The sequence below is a fragment of the Triticum dicoccoides genome, chromosome 2A (genome assembly GCF_002162155.2).
Source record: "Triticum dicoccoides isolate Atlit2015 ecotype Zavitan chromosome 2A, WEW_v2.0, whole genome shotgun sequence".
Classification (NCBI taxonomy): domain Eukaryota; kingdom Viridiplantae; phylum Streptophyta; class Magnoliopsida; order Poales; family Poaceae; genus Triticum; species Triticum dicoccoides.
Window position 1 is genome coordinate 472,272,593 of NC_041382.1, and position 15,803 is coordinate 472,288,395.

Sequence of the window (15,803 nt, forward strand, 5' to 3'; positions counted from 1 at the left end):
ACCGCTGTCCTAGGAGATACCTCTAGTGCACGTTGTGGCGTCGAGCGCCTCCCCTTTGGAGCACAAAATAGTGCGGTGGGTGAGGTGTAATGAGGAAGCTCTTTCGAAGAAGGTGTCTCTTGATTACTTACATGTGAGGCAGGAAGGAGGCCGGGATAGTCGGCCACGATTGGCACTACTATGCCATCATAGCTCGCCTGGTAGAATACTCCATCCTCAAGCTCCACAAATATGTCTGGATCCTCTTCGAATCCGGGGTCTAGGTCCCGGTTGGGATCCTCTGGCTGTGGGGCGGGGCTATAAATCCCCTCGATGACCTTCCTGCATTCCTGTTACGAATAGATGGGTTAATTTCCATTAAGAGCGATTCAGGGAGAGGATTGAGTAAAGTGGTGGGATTAGAGCTCACCCAGCTCGGAGGATTGTACATGGAAAATCCATCTCGACTTTCAGACGAGTGAACTCCTCTTTCTCCCCTTTGTACAGTTCAGCCAATATTTTGTCCAAAGCGGCGGGGGTGTCAGGACCCTTCCGACTGCAGCGTGAGGCGTCATCCTTCCCATTCTAGTGTCACACGGGAAGCCCTCTGTATTGAAGTGTCAAGTGTCCTTATCTTGCCCATCAATTGACGGACTTCCGCGCTATCTTCCTCCTCGAGGCTCTGGGGGCGCCAGCTGTGGCGTTTCTTCAACGGAGCACTTGAAAATTCGAGAAGACCCCTTCGCACTGGGTCGGGGAGAGCAACATCCTCGATATAGAACCATTCTGAGGGCCATTCTTTGGGCGCCATCTTTGGCGTGCCGTACATGTATCTGGTCCCTGCTATGCGCCATACTTCGGCGCCGTCCAACTCGAATATCGACCCTTCTCGGTTGCGAGGGACGAGGCAGAATAGCTTTCTCCACAAATCGAAGTGGGCTTCACAGCCCAGGAAAAGCTCGCACAGGGCAACAAAACCCGCGATGTGCGGGATACATGCCGGCGTGAGGTTGTGCAGTTGGAGGCCGTAATACTCCAGGAGTCCATGGAGGAAAGGGTGGATTGGAAACCCGACGCCTCTCAACAAGTAAGATACGAATCACACCCGTTCCCCTGGTTGGATTGGGGAAATTTTCTGCCGCCTGTAAAGGAGGTCAATCCTGCTCGAATAGGGACCAGATCCGCGGGGGGAAGGAATCCTTATGTTTGGAGCTTAACCAACTGCTCATGGGATACAGAGCATCTCTCCCAATCGCCTTTTTCGGAGCCGTGAGGGCAGGAGGAGGAACTAGGGACACTAGCCATGTCAAATGGTTTCCTCTGGCAAAGACTCTGAGGATTTTCTGCCGGGTGTGGAATGGATCTGACGTCCAATCCCTTTAAATAGAGGCCTCTCTTATGTGGCCGGAGGGGGTTATGCAAAAAATACCCCGACCTCTCATATTCGCTCGACACGTGGAAGCAGAAGGTGTGGAGGCACACAAGATGATGGGTGTGACATTAAATGGAGGTCCAAATACAGCTCTTTAAGTCAGGTACTTTGAAGTGATTGGAGGAGGAACCTGCCTTGCAATGTCGAAGACAAACTGCACGCCAGACACCTCGTCATTGAAGCCTGGTTCGAGGGCTACTGAGGGAGTCCTGGATTAAGGGGTCCTTGGGCGTCCTGCCTGTGTGATACGAGATAGAAGAGTTCCTCCCATGTCCGGGTAGGACTCTCCTTTGCGTGGAAGGCAAGCTAGGCGGCCGAATGTACTATTTCCTTTCTATGTAACCGACTTTGTACAACCCTAGGCCACTCCGGTGTCTATATAAACTGGAGGGTTTAGTCCGTAGAGGCAATCATAATCATATAGGCTAGACTTCTAGGGTTTAGCCATTGCGATCTCGTGGTAGATCAACTCTTGTAACCCCCATACTCATCAATATCAATCAAGCAGGACATAGGGTATTACCTCCATCAAGAGGACCCGAACATGGGTAAAACTTTGTGTCCCTTGTCTCCTATTACCATCAACCTTAGACGCACAGTTCGGGACCCCCTACCCGAGATCCACCGGTTTTTGCAAAAAAATAGTTCTAGATAGTTTACTTTCCATGCATGCTTAGTTGTAGTATTAAAAAGAAAACCCAAAAATATTTCCTTATTCTTCTTTTGCTTGTTGGGAGCTTTCACGTGTAAATAGTTTTTCTCGTTTTTGCTTTTTCCTTTTATTTACTTGTTCAAGAAAACAAAAACTCCAAAAATATTTCATTGTGTTTCTCTGAATTTCTTTTCCTTTTATTCGAGTTGTACCGAGGTGAAGACCATGATGAAAATGTTGAGTGGCTCTCATATGAATAATTGTTGAACTAATAAAGAGCCCATTTTTACCTTGTCTTCTCCTGTTAAATAATTTTTTTGCAGATTCCACCTTAGTCCATGGCACTCTTGCACTATTATTATTTTCATATTGTTCAGTCGTGCAAGTGAAAGGAAATAATGACGATATTCGATGAACTGGCCGTGGCAGAGAGAAACTGGTATGAACTTGACTTGTTCTTTTTGTGTAAATATGTTTAACCTATTATCCATGATTCAGCCCATTACGATTAAACATGTTTGCAATGACAATTAGAGATTATAGTTCCTCATGCCATGCATAAGTAGCTGGGAGTGAATAATGATTTATCTTGGATATCAACATTGCGTTAAAATGATTGTGATGTAGTATGATGATATGGTATCCTCCTCTGAATGTTCGAGTGGCTTGACTTGGCACATGTTCATGCATGTAGTTGAATCAAAACCAACATAGCCTCTATGATATTTATGTTCATGGTGATCATATCCTACTCATGCTAGTGTCCAATGTTACTTATGCATAATGCATGATCATGGTCGCTGTTTCTCTCTAGCTGGCGGCTTCTCAATCTAATTGCTAGCCTTCGCCTGTACTAAGTGGGAATTCTCCTTATACATCAAAACCCTTGAACCCAAAGTTAATCTAGGTGAGTCCACCATACCTACCTATATGTGATATTACCCTGCCGTCCTAAGTAAATTTGCATGTGCCACTTCTAAAAACTTCTAAAAATATATCCTTTTGTGTGCCTGGATCGCTCATGGAACGACAGGAGGTGGTCGGTATCTTCCATGCTAAGTGGGTTATTCTCACGTCGAGTGTTTATTCACTCGCCATCGCATGAGAAAAAGGCGGTAATATGGATACCCAGTCCCAAACCGCAAACACAAAAAAACTTAATCGCTCCAATAATCAAACTAAAACTCCCAATGGAGTCAAAACCTTTACTTTTTATCACTTGGGAACCGCCACTAGCTTGTTTAGCATGGGAGATATTGATAGCCGATAGTCGTGAAATGAGAAGGGTGCATGTCTCAAAATATCATTTATCTCTATTTTAAAAACTTGAGCTCTGGCACCTCTGCAAATCACTGCTTCCCTCTTCGAAGGGACTCTCTATTTACTTTTATGTTGTGTCATCACCTTCTAAAACAAGCGCTAGAACCTGAGAGCACAACTATCATGACTTATGCATTGTGTGTAGCTAATGTTGGGTGCATCATGACTGGATCTTTTCTACCGTGAATTACAATGTTTAGTCGCTGCTTGGACTTTGGAGGTGCTCTGCATTTATGTTTTGCGATCTCAGAAAGAGCTAGAGATACCACTATTGTCATATTATATCATGGTTGTTTTGACAACGTGTTGCCGTTTGAGATGTCTTATTATTGCTCGCTAGCTGACTATGTCATTGATATGAGTTAATATAATCTTTAAGAGTTATTGTCGGCATGGTTAGTTATATTGTTGGCTGAAAACTTGGGTGTTGTTTAAGCTGATTTATGCAAACAAGAGCAAAAGAGTTCGTAAAAGTTTTTCTTTTTCACTTTCAGTTTATCAATTGAATTGCTTGAGGACAAGCAAAGGTTTAAGCTTGGGGTAGTTGATACGTCTCCAACGTATCTACTTTTCCTAACACTTTTCCTCTTGTTTTGGACTCTAATTTGCATGATTTGAATGAAACTTTGCAAGGAATTTTTATATAATAAAAGAGAATTTCTGGCCAAGACCTACCGAAGGGGGGCACCTGAGTGGGCACAACCCACCAGGGCGCGTCCCCCTCACCAGGCGCGCCCAGGTGGGTTGTCCCCACCTGGTGACCCCGCAGACCCTAATTCCAACTCCATAAATACCCATTTTTCCAGTAAAAAATCAAGTAGAAAGAATTATCGCGCTCCACGAGACAGAGCCGTCGTCACCTCCTATTCGTCATCGGGAGGCCAGATCTGGAGTCCGTTTGGGGCTCCGGAGAGGGGGATCTTCATTCTTCGTCATCACCAACCCTTCTTCATCGCCAATTCCATGATGCTCCCCACCAGGAGTGAGTAATTCCTTCATAGGCTCGCTGGTCCGTGAGGAGTTGGATGAGATTCATCATGTAATCGAGTTAGTTTTGTTAGGGCTTGATCCCTAGTATCCACTATGTTCTTAGATTGATGTTGCTATGACTTTGCCATGCTTAATGCTTGTCATTTTGGGACCGGGTGCCATGATTTCAGATCTGAACCGTTTATATTATCACCATTATATCCATGTACTAGATCCGATCTTGCAAGTTATAGTCACCTACTACGTGTTATGATCCGGCAACCCCGGAGTGACAATAGCCGGGACCACTCCCGGTGATGACCGTAGTTTGAGGAGTTCATGTATTCACTATGTGTTAATGCTTTGTTCTAGTTCTCTATTGAAAGGAGGCCTTAATATCCCTTAGTTTCCAATATGGGCACCACTTCCACGGGAGGGTAGGACAAAAAGTGTCATGCAAGTTCTTTCGATAAGCACGTATGCCTATTTACGGAATACATGCCTACATTATATTGATGAACTAGAGCTCGTGTCGTATCGCTCTAGGTTATAACTATCTCATGATGAAAATCATCCAACAAGTCACCGATCCAATGCCTACGAATTTATCTTATATTGATCTTGCTAAGTTACTACCTCTATCATCACTGTTACACTTGCTACAAAATTACTGCTATCACTGTTACCGTTATATTGCTACTGTCACTATTATCAAAACTATCATATTACTTTACTACTGATCATGTTGTTGTAGATAATTAATCTCTAGGTGTGGTTGAATTGACAACTCAGTTGCTAATACCTTCAAGTATTCTTTGGCTCCCCATGTGTCGCATCTATAAATTTGGGTTGAATACTCTACCCTCGAAAACTTTTGCGATCCCCTATACTTGTGGGTTATCAATCATGGAGTTCGAGAAGACCATCTGTCGATGTACAAAAAGAGGGGTACGCTTTTTGTACCCCTATAATTGTGCACGGGCAGTCTGAGCCATGGGCACCACCACACTGAGCAAGGCAAGGGAGGTGAGCCAAGGTAAGGCCGAAGCTCAGGAGAAGCAGAACGACGCCAAGACCAAGACCACAAAGAGCAAAGGGGGCGAAGCGGAACCCCCCCGGCAAGATCCTTGCCGGGAGGCAGTTTTAGCAAACCCGGCAAGACCCTTGCCGTGGTAGCTCGCCCCACACCTACGGAGTGAGTCACCCTTGAGTCCACTGCCCCCGTGGGGCAAGGATTCGGGAGACATCCCTGTGGTGGCATGCAGATCTTTGTGAAGACATTCGAGATCAGATACACCCTTCAGAAGATGATGATCCTTGGCGGGATCCCAGCCAAGGAGGACCACAAGGCCCCCGGCAAGAGCCTTGCCGGGGATGACAGCAGGCGCCACGGCAAGACCCTTGCCGGGGCCCCGGTAAGGCCCTTGCCAAGAACACCCGTTGGGCCACCATCAGGCCCACGTCATTCGCATGCAGCTGCCAACCCAACCAGCTGGGCAGGCACCTGCATGGCGGCATGCAGATCTTCGTGGAGACCCACCACTGCGCCACCTCAGCTGCCTGCCTGCCTACATGGCACCGCGGGCGCCGCTGGCCAGGGCGCGTGTCGACACGAGAGGGAGCGGCGACGGACGAGATAGGGCTCTCCCCCGTCCCCGATAAAGCAAGGACACCTAGGCAAGATGCATTAAATGCGCCTTGTCATGTAATGCGAGGGATAACCTCACATCACTGTTCCCCTTTCCACCTCCTGGTGCTACTGTGGCACCCCCTTTCCTATAAAAGGAGGCCCGAGGCGACCAGGAGGAGGATTCGGCTTTTTGGAGCTCCTCACGCCCCATAGCTAGCTCAAGAACACAAATATACAATCCACCAAAGCAGGAGTAGGGTTTTACGCATCCCCGCGGCCCGAACCTGGATAAACGAACCGTGTGCTATCTGTTTGATCCGCTCTTCTCACGACCCCGCGCCCCGCCACCGTAGTAGGGATTCTTGTGATCCCATAGGTGTCTTTCCCACCGACATCTTTGGCGCGCCAGATAGGGGACGCAATTGTGAGAATCGGCTTTAGCAGTTAGTTCGACGCTTCTTCATCATCATGGCGCCCAAGAAGAAGACGACGGTGGCGGTTGGCCCGTAGGAAGCCGGACATCCCGTCCCGACGCGGGCGAGCAGCGGACTGCTCACAGAAAGGACCCGGGGCACCGTTAGCGAACACCAACACCGTCCCAGCAGCCGCAGTTTGGGAGGCGGCGATGTTCGTGCGCCTGGTAACGGGCCGCATGCCGCCAAATCCAAAGACGGAGCCGGGCCCTCCGCGGGTGGTGCAGGGCCTTCCAAGATCGCTACCGCCCCGCCTGAAGGCGATGCGAGGGCCTCCAAGACTCCCACGCCGGCACCGACGGCGCGCTCCTCTCAAGCGGCGCGCGACGAACGGCGCAATCACGCCGAAGACCCCGGGCGTCGCCGTGGGAAGAGCCCCAAGCGCCACTCCCGGGAGGTAGAAGACATGCTCGCTCGCCGAGGCGCTGGTGAAGATGGCATGCGACCGCGGGGTCGTGATAGAGCTCCTTCTGACATGGTCAGAAGTCGAAGCGCGTCGCGATCCGTGCAGGTTTCGCTGCCACCAACGCCAGCAGAAGCCCTGTCACGCGCGTAGTTGCTCCTTGATTTTCCTCCCACTATGGGGAAACTCGACGAATGGAGAGCCACTATCCGAAGCCTTGTTGCGGTGGCCAACAAAGACGAACCGAGTCCGATGGATCCCCCGGGTCGATGCTTCGACGGAGTCCCATGCACTAGTGGCAGGAAAGCCGGCGGCGCCGCAACCACGATGCACTCGCCTCCTCCTCGCCCGGTACCGCGGATGCCAGCCCGTCGCGACATTGCGGGCGACGAAATCTCCATAGCATCGTCCGACCCGCGGACCCACTGTGACCAGTGCCAAGTCCTTCGGGAACGAGAACATGAAGACGCTCGAACCACTATCGAGCGCCGACGCGGAGCGCGCCACTAGTCAGACAGGCGAGCAGGGCCTGTTGTGAACCACCCGGCACCGGAGAGCCCTGGAGGCCTAACTTACGAGGTAGGTTGTCTGGCTTTTACCCGTGAGCTGCGGTAGTTCCAGTGGCCCACTCACCGCACCTTCAAACCTGACGTGGGCGAAAAGTACAGCGGCAAGACCCACCCGTCCGAGTTCCTCAGCATCTACACCATTGCGATGCAAGCTGCCGGAGCCCGCAACGATAAGGTGCTTGCGAATTACTTTCCGTTGGCTCTTAAACCCAACGCCATGTCATGGTTGATGCACTTGCCGGTAGACCCTATTTCCTCCTGGTCGGATTTGTGCCATGAGTTTGTGGGCGCCTTTACTGGAGGCCACCAAGCCCATGGCCAAGCGAGCGACCTGCACGTCATTCCCCAGAAGGGAGGCAAGAGTCTCCGCAAGTATATACAGAGGTTCAACCGGATATAGTACAATATCCCTGATGGTCCCCCTGCCGCCATCATCAGCGCGTTCCATCAGAATGTGCTTAACCGCAAGATGCGCGAAGAGCTAGCAATGAACAAGGTGAAAGATGTAGCAGAACTCTATGTTCTTGCTGATAGATGTGCCCGGGCTGAAGAGGGAAGGAAGTACCCCCGACGAAGACGCTGGCGTGGAAACCGACTCCTCAAATGAAGATACTGCCGCCCCGGCGAAGAAGGGCCGGCGCCGCAACAGGGAGCGCAAAGGTAAAGCCGTGCTTGCCGTCGAGGGATCTGGTGACACCGGCTCCACCAAGAAAACCAAGGCAGATGACCCCGGCAAGGAAATTGCCGGATGTGTCGCCTGCCGGGCCTTGGCGGTTGCCGAGAAGCCAGGGAACTCCGACAAGCGATACTGCAAGATCCATCGCACCACAGGCCATGCTCTCCAAGACTGCCGACAGGTTGAGCTCCTCGCTGAGAAGCAGAGAGCTGAATATGAGAGGCGGGACAAGGAGAAGGGCCAAGACGGTGCTGAGGGGTCCGGCAAGAAGCGTGAAGGCCAGGAGGGCCGTCGCGGCAAGGATAAACAACAGGAGAGGCCCGCCCGGGGCCATGACAAAAAGCCAGAAGACGACGATCACGAAGAGGATGACGAATCCGGCGACCAAGAGTTTCAAAAAGCTACAGAGGCCATGTGCATCGACAGCGGCACCTCACTGCATACTTCTCCGCCAGCTTGAACAGTGGGCGCGAGAGATTACAGCGGCAGAGCCGTCGTTTGATGCCCAAAGGCCGCTGAAGTGGTCCAGCACACCTATCATTTTTGACACTGAGGATCACCCTGATCGCACTACTGCGGTCGGGTGCTTGCCATTGTTGGTTTCACCAACAGTACGCAACCTCAAGGTGACAAAGATGCTAGTCGATGGTGGGGCCGGTCTGAACTTGATCTCGCCTGCCGTGATCGAGAAACTGTAGATTCCTGATGGAGACCTCGAGGAGACGGGCACTTTTCAGGGGGTCAACCCGAGAAGAAGCCAACCTAAGGGAAAGGTCACACTGCCCGTGAGTTTTGGAAGCGATCTGAACTACAGGACGGAGAGGATCGTGTTTGATGTTGCCAAGATCCCCTTGCCCTACAACGAGATCCTTGGCCGCCCAGCGCTGGCCAAGTTCATGGCGGTGTCACACTATGCCTACAACACCCTGAAGATGCCAGGACCTGTGACGACCATCACCATCCCATCTGATAAGAAAGATGTGCTGATTTGCACTGACCAACTATACCAGCAAGCAGTTGCAGCAGCCGCCGCCACTAGGGCACTTGCTCCTGCCGCTGGGACCCCGGGAGGGAAGAAGAAGAAGACTGGTGAGACCTCGGGCACCCACTCCGGCAAGCGCACCTCTTCGGAGTGTAGCGCTCCCTTCGAGGATGTGCCAGAGAGCTCCACCGGCGGAAACAAGAAGCCCAGGGACATACCGCCAGGAACCAAGAAGGTTTTTGTCAATGAGGACGGCACGGGAGGGGCTTTCACCATAAGCTCCACCCTTGATGACAAATAGGAAGACGCGCTCATCACCTTCCTGCGGGCGAATGTCGATGTGTTTGCATGGCAAGCTTCCAACATCCCCGGCGTTCCCAGGGAGGTGATTGAGCACCACCTTGCTGTCTGTCCTCATGCGCGGCCCGTCAAGCAGAAGGTCAGAAAGCAAGCTTTGGAACGACAAGAGTTCATCACAGAGGAGATCCAGAAACTGGAAGCAGCGGGTTTGGTAAGAGGAGTGCTCCATCCAACGTGGTTGGCCAATCCGGTCATAGTGCGCAAGGCTAATGGGAAGTGGAGGCTGTGTATTGATTACACAGATATCAATAAGGCTTGTCCTAAGGGTCCCTTCCCATTGCCGTGCATCGACCAGATTGTTGACTCCACAGCTGGGTGTGATCTGTTGTCATTCCTCGATGCCTACTCCGGCTACCACCAGATCTTCATGACAAGAGAAGACGTAGAGAAAACAGCATTCATCACCCCATGTGGTACGTATTGTTTCATGCGGATGCCTTTCGGGCTGAAAAGTGCTGGTTCGATGTTTGCAGGGGCGGTCCAGATTGGTTTTGAACCCCAGCTCCATAGAAATATGGAAGCTTATATGGATGACATAGTGGTCAAAACCAAGGACAGGGCAATCCTCATACCGGATTTGCAAGAAACATTTGGAAACCTGCACAAGATCAATCTCAAGCTGAACCCTGAGAAGTGCATCTTTGGCGTCCCGTCCGGCAAGCTTCTCGGGTTCTTTGTGTCACAGCGTGGGATAGAGGCCAATCCGGACAAGATCAAAGCTATAGGGCAGATTGAAGCACCCAAGCGAATCAAGGATGTGCGTCGGCTTGCTGGTTGCGTTGCCGCCATGGGCAGATTCATTTCCAAGTCTGCCGAGCGTGCCCTTCCCTTTTTCAAGATCCTGAAAAAGGCGGGCCCGATGGAGTGGACGCCAGAAGCCGAAGCAGCATTGCAAGATTTGAAGAAGTACCTCTCCTCCGCGCCAATACTAGTTGCGCCTAGGCCACAGGAGCCGTTGCTGCTATACCTGGCGGTAACGAACCAGGTGGTCAGCGTCGCACTAGTGGCGCAGAGAGAGGTTGATGACGAGGTAATGGCAGCGACAGAGCCCGACACCACCAATGCAGAGACGACACAGCCAGTTGAAGTGCCGCCGAAGAAGAAAATGATGCAGCACCTGGTCTACTTTGTTAGTTCCCTCCTGCAGGGAGCTAGATGAAGGTACTCCGGCGTGCAGAAACTGCTCTTTGTCCTTCTTATGGCCTCGAGGAAGCTGCGTCACTACTTCCAGGCACACGAGATCACTGTCGTCACTCGCCTCCCTCTGCAACGGATATTGCACAATCCAGATGCAACGGGAAGAATTGTGGAATGGGCACTGGAGCTATCCAGCTTTGGCCTCAAGTTTGAAAGTACTTCGACGATTTAGAGGCGAGTCCTGGCGGAGTTCATTGCAGAATGGACCGCAATGCCTAACGAAGAAGCCCAAGAGACTACTCTCCCCGGCAAGGAGGCAAGTTGCAGTTGGATCATGTACTTTGATGGAGCTTTCTCCTTACATGGCGCCGGGGCTGGCGTACTGCTTGTCGCGCCCACCGTAGAGCACCTCAAGTGCGTGATCCAGATGCACTTCCCCAGGGAGGTGTCAACAAACAATACGGCAGAGTAGGAAGGGCTGCTTGCCGGTCTTAGGATCGCGGCAGACCTCGGAATCAAGAAGCTCATCGTTAGGGGTGACTCGCAGCTCATTGTCAAGCAAGTCAACAAGGACTACTAGAGCCCGTTGATGAAAGCCTATGTCGATGAAGTGAGAAAGCTGGAAGAGCATTTCAACGGTATACAGGCTGAATACGTTCCCTGAGCGGAGAACGATATTGCCGATTACCTGTCAAAACACGCTGCCCTCAAGCTACCTGTGGAACCAGGTACCTTTGTGCTCCAGCTAACTCAGCCATCCGTTGATCCATCAACAAAGCAGAACAAGAGGAGGAAATCAGGACCCGGCAAGTACTTTCCCGCCGAGCTCCCCGGAGCTGCCGGCAAGGATGTTGCCAGGGACGCTGAGCCCGCCACGCGACGTCTAGCTTCGGCGGAGCGTCGAGCTCTTGCCGTCGAGACAGCCGCTCCTATAGCGGAGGAAATGCCTTTAGTCCTCGCCGTCGAGCCCCAGGCTCCAGCGTGGGCACAGCATACCGTCCGATTCCTCCAAACAAGGGAACTTCCTGAAGAGCAGGGAGAAGCAAAAAAAGTAGCCCGTCGCTCTACCATGTACCAGTTTGTTGATGACGTCCTGTACAGAAAGAGGCCGAACGGTGTGAAATTGAAGTGTATCCCTCGGGAGGAAGGAATGGAGCTGTTGGCGGAGATACACGGAGGCATATGTGGATCCCACATCGGGTCAAGGGCCCTTGTCGGCAAGGCATTTCGGCAAGGTTTCTTCTGGCCCACCGCCCTCCAGGATCCGACGACACTAGTCACCAGGTGTGAAGCGTGTCAGTTCCATTCAAAGAAGCTTCATCAGCCAGCTCAAGCCCTTCAAACCATTCCTCTCTCCTAGCCCGTCTCGGTCTGGGGGCTCGACATACTGGGCCCTTTCCCCCGCGCTGTCGGGGGCTTTGAGTACTTGTACATTGCAATTGACAAGTTCACAAAGTGGCCAGAGGTGGAGGCAGTGAGGAAGGTCACAGCTTAGTCGGCCGTCAAGTTCTTCAAGGGACTAGTGTGCCGTTTTGGTGTACCCAACAGGGTCATCACCGACAACGACACACAGTTCACAAGCCGCACCTTCATGCAATATATCCAAGACCTCGGCAGCAAAGTCTGTTTCGCTTCTGTTGCTCACCCACGAAGCAATGGTCAAGCTGAGAGGGCAAACGCTGAAGTACTGTGAGGCTTAAAGACCAAGACCTTTGACATGCTGCACAAGAGTGGAAGGCGCTAGATTGATGAGTTGCCGACGGTTCTTTGGTCGATCAGGACGACGCCAAATCGAGCCACCAGCCAGACACCTTTTTCCCTGGTATACGGGGCAGAAGCAGTTCTCCCCACTGAACTCATATACGGGTCACCTCGAGTGCTCGCTTATGATGAGCTTGAGCAAGAGCAACTGCGGCAAGATGATGCAATGCTCCTTGAGGAAGATCGTCTTCGGGCGGCTGTGAAAGCAGCACGCTACCAGCAAGCCTTGCGCCGCTACCATAGCCGCAAGGTTCATGCCCGAAGCCTTGAGGAAGGCGACCTTGTCCTTCGACGCATTCAATCGGCCAAGAATTCCAACAAGTTAACGCAAAGTGGGAAGGCCCTTATCGGGTAATACGAGTCCCCAGGCCCGGCGCAGTCCGCCTGGAGACCGAAGATGTCATTCCGGTGAGTAACTCCTGGAACATTGAGCATCTTCCCAAGTTTTACCCGTGAGGCGCGGCTTGCCGGGCCCCCCGGCAAGCCACCTTTTGTACAAGCATTGCCGATGATGCATGTAACCCTTTGTACAAAGCCAGACATAGACCCTGAGCATAAATAAATGAAGCGCTGGCGCCCTAAGTTATAGCATGCATGCTAGGTCGAGTCTCGTCCTTGGTTAGGGTTGATAGTGCTTAGCGGCAACTAACCCCTAGCTTAGAGGTCAAGTGTGCATCTCTTTGTCGTTCTTTCGTATTCTTTGGTTCGCAGGACTCACAGGTATCCTTGTCGGATCACTTGAGGACGAAAAAGAGAAGAGGGACAGACCAGCATCTCGACCCCGGCAAGCCAGTATTGCCAGGGGCTGCAAGAGCAAAGATTCACCCACGGCAAACCAGAGTTGCCGGGGGCTACAGCTTCAGATAAGTTCTTCATCCCTTATCATGCATTCCCTTATGGACTAAGGTATGTGAAACCTTGTTTTTTCCTAAAACTACCGTGCTCCCCTAACTCTAGGCCCTAGGGCTTGTTCCTGGGGTCAGGTTTGGTAGTAGTCGCGGCAGCGAGAGGATGAAATAAGGAGCCTGAATCCACCTCATCCCTGCCTCCGCCAAAGGTGTGAGAAAGGTCGAGTGAAGTGGGGAGACGGCAAGGCCTGTTGCCGGGCAAGGAAATGTTAATCTTAAGGATATCAAGGATTTACTCCTTGTCGTGGGTTCTACCCACAAACAAATGACCCGGCAAGCATCCCTTTTTCGTTAAAAACATTCCACTCAGGTACAGTCCATAGGGAATGAAAAACATGAATGATGGGATTACAAGTTTTAAATTCAGCTAAGGCCCGAAGGCTTACAAACTAAAAAGAGATAAGGTGCCCGTAATCCCTTTCTTGTCCCTCTCCTCAGGAGGCAGGTCAAGGAGGCGAAAAGGGCAAAAGGGGCGCCTAGGCGAGCTACGGGTGGCAGAAGACACCAAGAGAACATCTCGGTGGCCGTCCGAAGGCTGGATGGTGATGGCGGCGCCGGAAGCAGAGCTCGAAGACGAGGCGGCAGGACGTCAGCACGCGTCAAAGGCGTCGGTGCCCGCGTACTCCAGCTTGACGGCCTTGCCGCCCGCCCTCTTCCTCTTCCGCAGCCTCCCAACGCCAGCCGCCCAAGGAGACGACCCCGAGAAGATCAAGGACCCGGCGACGCGGATGATGGGGTCGCCGGTGCCGCACGAAGCGGCGCCCGACACCTAATCGGACCCGTCATTCTGCCGCCCACTACCCTCGTCGTCGCTGCCGCTATCCTCCTTGTCACTCCCGCCCAAGGAGGAGTCTTCACTATCAGAAGAGATCTCCACGCAGCACCTTGCACGGGTCCCAAAGCACCCGAAGACCTTGACGGAGAGAAGGCCACCCTCCATCAGCTTAAATGGAGAGTGAGCCCCTCCGTCAAGCGGTGGATATGGGCAAACGTCTTCCATCCACGACGGAGATACATCATGTGAGGGGCGGGGAAATCGACGCGGGCCCGCGTGCCACTGATCGTGTAGCCCCTCATGTGCCGCCACAACACTCCGACGGATCCAACTCCATCTCCCGCGCGAATGGAGTCGGGAGACGAAGGCGACGGCGAGGCGGCCGGCGTAGCCTGACAAAGAATTCGCAAGGGTCATCCCCAACGTGGCCCTCCACGAGGGGGAAGAACTGCTGGCGGAGGCGAGGCCGGCGCGCCGCCCCGTCCTCCTCTTCCCCGAGCGCCTCGGCCTCGCCCCCTCCCCCTTCCCCTCGCGGCTGGCTCTGCCATCGCGGGTACAGGAGAAGGAGGAACGCGTTGTCGAGCGGCGACCTGCGCCGCCACCGTTGAAGGACCAGGATTCCCTCTCTCCATGACGGATGTAAGGGGGAGCAGAAGCTGAAGGAAGGAGGAGATGAAGGAATGCGGGACGCCATCCCCCCCTCCCGCTCTTTATAAAGGAACGGGATGGGGGCTCGGCCGCCCCGCTCAGCCAATCAAGACGCGGAAGGCGCAGGGAACTGGGACCGACCCGCCACCCCAGCCTGCGGCGGCCCGGTTTCCCGCCTCCACCGTTCACCACCCCAAGCACATGAGAGCCATGTGGCAGGCGTGCAGGACCGAGGCGACGGGTGAGGCGACCTCTCCCCACCCCGTGATCGTGGGGAGTGAATGCCTTGAAGACCACGCCTCGACCCCGTTCAGTAAATGGGCCGCGCCTCCATGCCTCCCTTCGTTTATGGGGAAGGCGCAAACCGCCCCCTTTACTATGACGTGACGCATGCATGCAGAGCTCAGCCCCACGCATGCCGCCCACGTCACACACGCCTCCCAACGTGCCGCCACGTGCGGGAAGCATGGGAAGCGCAGCGCGTGAAGAGACTTACCACGGTAAAAACCGCCCCGCCTGCCCACGCACCGTTTTTGGGCCTAGCCCAACGACGCGATTGCGCTTACGTGTGGCCCAGGCCCGGGGGCTCCTATCGGTGTACAAAAATAGGGGTACGCTTTTTGTACCCCTGTAACTGTGCACGGGCAATCTGAGCCACAGGCACCACCACACTGAGCAAGGCAAGGGAGGTGAGCCAAGGTAAGGCCGAAGCTCAGGAGAAGCAGAACGACGCCAAGACCAAGACCACAAAGAGCAAAGGGGTGGAAGCGGACGCCCCCCCACGGCAAGATCCTTGCCGGGAGGCGGTTTTAGCAAACCCGGCAAGACCCTTGCCGTGGCAGCTCGCCCCACACCTACGGAGTGAGTCACCCTTGAGTCCACTGCCCCCATGGGGCATGGATTCGGGAGACATCCCCGTGGTGGCATGCAGATCTTTGTGAAGACATTCGAGATCAGATACACCCTTCAGAAGATGATGATCCTTGGCGGGATCCCAGCCAAGGAGGACCACAAGGCCCCGGGCAAGAGCCTTGCCGGGGATGACAGCAGGCGCCACGGCAAGGCCCTTGCCAAGAACACCCGTTGGGCCACCATCAGGCCCACGCCAGTCAAACCTCCACCATCGTTT